Here is a 6,750-nt window from a genome sequence, read left to right as displayed (position 1 = left end):
GGGTCCCCAAAGATAACAATAGGCATTTCAAAATCCCCAACAGTTATTTTCTGGTCTGGGAAGTAAATCCCTTCCTGCAGCTGTTTAAACAGACAAGAGTTCCTGAAGACGCAAGCCTCATGAATCTTTCCCGGCCATCCCATGTTGATGTTGGTGAAACGTCCCTTGTTATCTACCGGTGCTTACCGCACCACTGAAAAGTACCCCTTGCGGTTTATGTACTGGCTGCCCTGGTGGTCCAGTCCCAAGATGGGGATATGGGTTCCGTCTATAGCCCCACCACAGTTAGGGAATCCCATTGCAGCAAAGCCATCTAGTATGACCTGCACATTTCCCAGAGTCACTACCTTTGATAGCAGCAGCTCAACGATTGCATTGGCTACTTGCATCACAGCAACCCCCACAGTAGATTTGCCCACTCCAAATTGATTACCAACTGACCGGTAGCTGTCTGGCATTGCAAGCTTCCACAGGGCTATCGCCACTCGCTTGTGAACTATGAGGGCTGCTCTCATCTTGGTATTCTTGCACTTCAGGGCAGGGGAAAGCAAGTCACAAAGTTCCATGAAAGTGCCCTTACACATAACCACCCGTGACAAATTTTTGGCTCCATCAGGCATTGGGAGCTCAGCCGAGCATTCCAGTGGGCAGCTGGGACTGCGGGAACAGTGCACTGCTCGGAATGTCGATGCTTGCCACGGTACTGTGGATGCTCACCGCCGAATTACTGTGCTTAGTGTGGACGCATGCACTCGACTTTATACAATCTGTTCCCAAAAATCGACTTCTGTAAAATCAGAGTACTTTCGTAGTGTAGACATGACCTTACTTACTAAACCTTAAAACAAAGAAATGTATATTTAACTAGAGTGCCTAATTTGTAATACATATAGGAAACCATAATAGACATTATAACTTATCCTAAAACAAAAGTGTGACCATAATCAGTCATAAGGATTGTTCTGGTCTGTCCTTGCCTTAACATCAGTACAGACACTGGCAGTCTGTCAGATGCATTTCTACCAATGTCCCAGAGGGTCATTCCTTTCTGCTATTCAAAAAGGGTGGCTGGCAGGACAAAATCAAATCATACATTAATTCTCGTAGTACAATTATAAAATCCTGCTCTTACACTGGGGCCATACAGACCTATAGCCATCACAACTTACAGTGTGTCCACTGATTTTCTTCTTCTGTTCCTTGCCATCTTCCCCTCCACACTTCTCATTCCTTCTGAACCTCAGGCTACAGCAGGGTTTGTTTTCCCTCTGACAATTTCCTGCCCTTCTGTGTCTCTTCTCTCTGTCCCATCTAAACCCCTTCCCTCAGCTTCACTTGAGTTTTCTCCTCTTCCCTCCTGGGATCTCTCTGACTGGGCTCATCCAAGTCTCTGTTCCCCATTACAGTCTAATTCCCTCTCCTTCCTTGGGTCTCTTTCCCCTTCCATCACCCACTTCTCTGCTCTACCTTCAGGCAGGGGGGTTCCACCTCACCCCCTCTTAGAATAGGCCTCTAGTATGGTTCTCTCCCTTGCAGGGTATCTCCACCACTTATCTCGTCACTCTGCTTCAGGCAGTGCTCTCCCTCTCCTTCTCACACCTTCTCCCTGGGGGAAATCCTTTCAGTTGCTTTCTCCTTCCCTCTTCCTAGACCCCTTCCTATGTGACATTGGGCATGTCCCTTAGCCCATGTGTGCCTCAGTGCCCCATCTGTACAATGGGGATAACCATCCTGCCTTACCTCACAGAGGTGTTGGGAGGATAAATACATTAAAGACTGTGAAGCGCTTTGAGATCTGCTGAAGAAGAGCACTGTATAAGAGCTAGGCATTCATGTCAGGAGACTCCTCCCATAGTCACAGCCTCTAGCTCTCCCTCAAGGGGTCTTTTATCTGGCTGCCCTTCTGCCTCTGTTGTTGTTGGGGAGTTGTGTTATTCCTCCCTTTTCTTCCTTGTTTTTGGGTTGGAGTAGTAGATCAGTAGGGGTTGCAGTGCCACCAATTCTCACAGTTTTACTGCCGGTCACAATATCTGATGTCCAAGTCTATACATGATCTCATGGTTCCCACCTTCCCGCTCACAAATTTTCCCTTTTTCAGAATGGCCACCAACTCCCATTGCTTTGAATGGGGCTAAAGTCAAGCTGCCCACCATTCCCTACAGTCATTACCCCCTGCTGTTTCCAGTCAGACTAAAGCCAGGCCCTCCCTAAGGAAGATGGCTGCCACTCTGCGGCGAAGGGAGTGAAGAGGAAACTCTGAGCAGACAGGAGTAATGTGGGGAGCAGGAGAGAAGCTGGGGGTGCCAGGGACTGTGAAGGCAGGAAAGAGGCTGAAGGGGTTACATGGGAATAGGGGCAAGAGGGAAAACATGAGAAAAGAATGGAAAGGGGAAAATGAGGGAAAAGGCGTGGGTCCGTAAATGCAGGGAGAGGTGATTGTTTACAGCTCCCTTCCTGGGGATTCAATTGTTGGCCCATGGCTCTGACAGTAACAGGAGAGGGGAGGAAAGGGTCAGCATTAGGGCTGGGAGATAGTGTACTTTATAGTGGATTTAGGACAGAGAGTGGAGAATAAGAAAGCAAGAAAAGAGGCATCCCCTGCCAAGGTCCTGTGCCCCTGAAAAGAGAGGACAGTATGTACGAGCCCATCCACACGCATATGCTGCCAGTCCCTCAAAGGCAGGTTTTAGCCACTGGAGGCAGTGCCAGCAACGTCCTCACCGCTTCCAGCTGGGCCAACCCAGGCAAATCAGGGTGGGGGTAGGGAACAGCAGTAGGAGGAGATGATTCACAGGGGTCCATGGGTGGAGCAGAGTCCAGCCAATCACACCAAGTAGGTGAGCTGACCAACTCCACCTCCAGCCCATTTGGAGCTCCCTGGCAATCGGGGAAGGCTCGCCTGCATGCGGAACCAATGGCCAGCAGTGAGTGGGGGACAGCCGCCCGTATGTAGGCCGTGACAAGGTCCAGCCCTTGGAGGGGATTAGCATGGGTACTGTGGGGGTCTCCATGCTCATCTGCTGCTGCTCGGTGCACAGGGCAGTTCCGCAGATGCCAGGGCAGGGACACATCGCTGTTGCCCCTGGTCCTGTGGACACTCACTCCTCTAAGTTCTCAAAAGGTAAGTTGCCCATGCACAGAGAAGCCAGTCCTGGCTGCCTCACAGAGCATCCAGGTTCCCCTCAAGCCTTCCCCTTGAGAGATAGAGGCTCCCATGGGAATGGGAAGCGGCTGCCCTCTAGTGGCATGCAGCACTCCTGGGATACCACACAGGTACCAGGGATGTATAAGCCCACTAGGGTCACCAGATGGCCCAATAAAATCGGGACTGTCCCAATATTTAGTTGTTTGTCCCACGTCCCGACCGATGTACGGGATGCCATTTGTCCTGATATTTTGCTTCGGTGGCACTCCAGCTTTTTTTTTTTTTGTGCTGGGGGCAGCAAAAAACCTAGAGCCGGCCCTGGTATGTGGGGGTGGGGGAGTGAGCCTGTGGCCGCCCCTGCATGTGTCCCGATATTTTGTTCTTGTCATCTGGTCACCCTAAAGCCCACAGATCTTAAAGGGGGCTCAGTTGAATCATAGAATATCAGAGTTGGAAGGGACCTCAGGAGGTCACCTTGTCCAACCCCCTGCTCAAAACAGGACCAATCCCCAGTTAAATCATCCCAGCCAGGGCTTTGTCAAGCCTGACCTTAAAAACTTCTAGGGAAGGAGGTTCCACCACCTCCCTAGGTAACGCATTCCAGTGTTTCACCACCCTCGTCGTGAAAAAGTTTTTCCTAATATCCAACCTAAATCTCCCCCACTGCAACTTGAGACCATTACTCCTTGTCCTGTCATCCGCTACTACTGAGAACAGTCTAGATCCATCCTCTTTGGAACCCCCTTTCAGGTAGTTGAAAGCAACTATCAAATCTCCCCTCATTCTTCTCTTCTGCAGACTAGACAATCCCAGTTCCCTCAGCCTCTCCTCGTAAGTCATGTGTTGCGAACCAGTCAGTTGCGAACCAGCTGAGCAGCGAACAGCAAAGCAGCTAACAAAAGGAGTTGGCCTGGGAGTTCGCCTGGGGAGAACCCACTGAGGCCTACATCTTGCCGGATTCTCTGAGTAATTCCTACAACTCCTAAGGAAGCTCGTAGAAGGAAGGTAATATGGATGGGGGGTGTTCAGCTGTTGTGACCTGCACTGGATGTGCTATGTTTGTCTTTCTTCCACAGGACAGATGCGACTTTGTCTGTACAAAGTGCAAGCTGGTCTCCATACTGGAAGAGAAGGCTCAAGGTCTGGAGCAACAGGTATCGACCCTGCGTTGCATAAGAGAAACTGAAGGTTTCCTGGATGGATGTCAAGATAGGCTTCTATAGGCACAAGGTTCTGAAGATTCGGAGCAGGCTGCACATCGGGGACAGAAGGATGGTGAAGAAATTTGGCATCATGTGACCTCCAGAAGAAAAAAGGGGAACGTCCATGTACCAGCAGGGCAGATACAGGTAAGTAACCGTTTTCATGTTCTCTCCACACGTACTAATGCGGAGAGTGGACCAGATGATACGTCTGAGGGAAGGGAGCAGAAAGAGACTCCGCCGATTGGAAGACATGAGATGCACTGTCCTAGGGTTGGGGGTTCCACGACCACCGCTCCCAAGAGAAGGAGGTGGGTGGTGGTGTCGGGGACTCTCTCCTCAGGGGGACTGAGTCATCTATCTGCCGCCCCGACCGGGAAAACCGAGAAGTCTGCTGCTTGCCAGGAGCTAAGATTCGCGACGTGACGGAGAGACTGCCGAGACTCATCAAACCCTCAGATTGCTACCCCTTCCTGCTTCTCCACGTGGGCACCAATGATACTGCCAAGAATGACCTTGAGCGGATCACTGAGGACTACCTGGCTCTGGGAAGAAGGATAAAGGAGTTTGAGATTCAAGTGGTGTTCTTGTCCTTCCTCCCCGTGGAAGGAAAAGGCCTGGGTAGAGACCATCGAATCGTGGAAGTCAACGAATGCCTACACAGGTGGTGTCGGAGAGAAGGCTTTGGATTCTTTGACCATGGGATGGTGTTCCAAGAAAGAGTGCTAGGCAGAGACGGGTTCCACCTAATGAAGAGAGGGAAGAGCATCTTCACAAGCAGGCTGGCTAACCTATTGAGGAGGGCTTTAAACTAGGTTCACCGGGGGAAGGAAACCAAAGCTCTGAGGTAAGTGGGGAAGTGCGATACTGGGAGGAGGCACAAGCAGGAGCGCGTGAGAGGGGAGGGCTCCTGCCTCATACTGAGAAAGAGGGGTGATCAGCAGGTTACCTCAAGTGCCTATATACAAAGGAACGAAGCCTGGGAAACAAGCAGGGAGAACTGGAAGTTCTGGCACAGTCAAGGAATTATGATGTGATTGGAATAACAGAGACTTGGTGGGATAACTCCCATGACTGGAGTACTGTCATGGATGGATATAAGCTGTTCAGAAAAGACAGGCAAGGCAGAAAAGGTGGGGGAGTTGCACCGTATGTAAGGGAGCAGTATGACTGCTCAGAGCTCTGGTATGAAACTGCAGAAAAACCTGAGAGTCTCTGGATTAAGTTTAGAAGTGTGAGCAACAAGGGTGATGTCGTGGTGGGAGTCTGCTATAGACCACCGGACCGGGGGATGAGGTGGACGAGGCTTTCTTCTGGCAACTCGCAGAAGTTACTAGATTGCAGGCCCTGGTTCTCATGGGAGACTTTAATCACCCTGATATCTGCTGGGAGAGCAATACAGCAGTGCACAGGCAATCCAGGAAGTTTTTGGAAAATGCAGGGGACAATTTCCTGGTGCAAGTGCTGGAGAAACCAACTAGGGGCAGAGTCCTTCTTGACCTGCTGCTCACAAACTGGGAAGAATTAGTAGGGGAAGCAAAAGTGGATGGGAACCTGGGAGGCAGTGACCATGAAATGGTCGAGTTCAGGATCCTAACACATGGAAGAAAGGAGAGCAGCAGAATACAGACCCTGGACTTCAGAAAAGCAGACTTTGACTCCCTCAGGGAACTGATGGGCAAGATCCCCTGGGAGAATAACATGAGGGGAAAAGGAGTCCAGGAGAGCTGGCTGTATTTTAAAGAATCCTTATTGAGGTTACAGGGACAAACCCTCCCGATGTGTAGAAAAAATAGTAAATATGGCAGGCAACCAGCTTGGCTTAACAGTGAAATAGGAGAGAGTCTGGCAGAGGGCAACAAAAATAATTAGGGGACTGGAATCATAGAATCATAGAATATCAGAGTTGGAAGGGACCTCAGGAGGTCATCTAGTCCAACCCCCTGCTCAAAGCAGGACCGATCCCCGACTAAATCATCCCAGCCAGGGCTTTGTCAAGCCTGACCTTAAAAACTTCTAGGGAAGGAGATTCCACCACGTCCCTAGGTAACGCATTCCAGTGTTTCACCACCCTCCTAGTGAAAAAGTTTTTCCTAATATCCAACCTAAATCTCCCCCACTGCAACTTGAGACCATTACTCCTTGTTCTGTCATCTGCTACAAGTGAGAACAGTCTGGAGCCGTCCTCTTTGGAACCCCCTTTCAGGTAGATGAAAGCAGCTATCAAATCCCCCCTCATTCTTCTCTTCTGAAGACTAAACATCCCCAGTTCCCTCAGCCTCTCCTCATAACTGATGTGTTCCAGTCCCCTAATCATTTTTGTTGCCCTCCGCCAGACTCTCTCCTATTTTTCCACATCCTTCTTGTAGTGTGGGGCCCAAAACTGGACACAGTACTCTAGAT

The sequence above is a fragment of the Lepidochelys olivacea genome (genome assembly GCF_965140295.1).
Source record: "Lepidochelys olivacea isolate rLepOli2 genome assembly, chromosome: 5".
Classification (NCBI taxonomy): domain Eukaryota; kingdom Metazoa; phylum Chordata; order Testudines; family Cheloniidae; genus Lepidochelys; species Lepidochelys olivacea.
Note: the sequence above shows the minus strand (reverse complement) of the source record.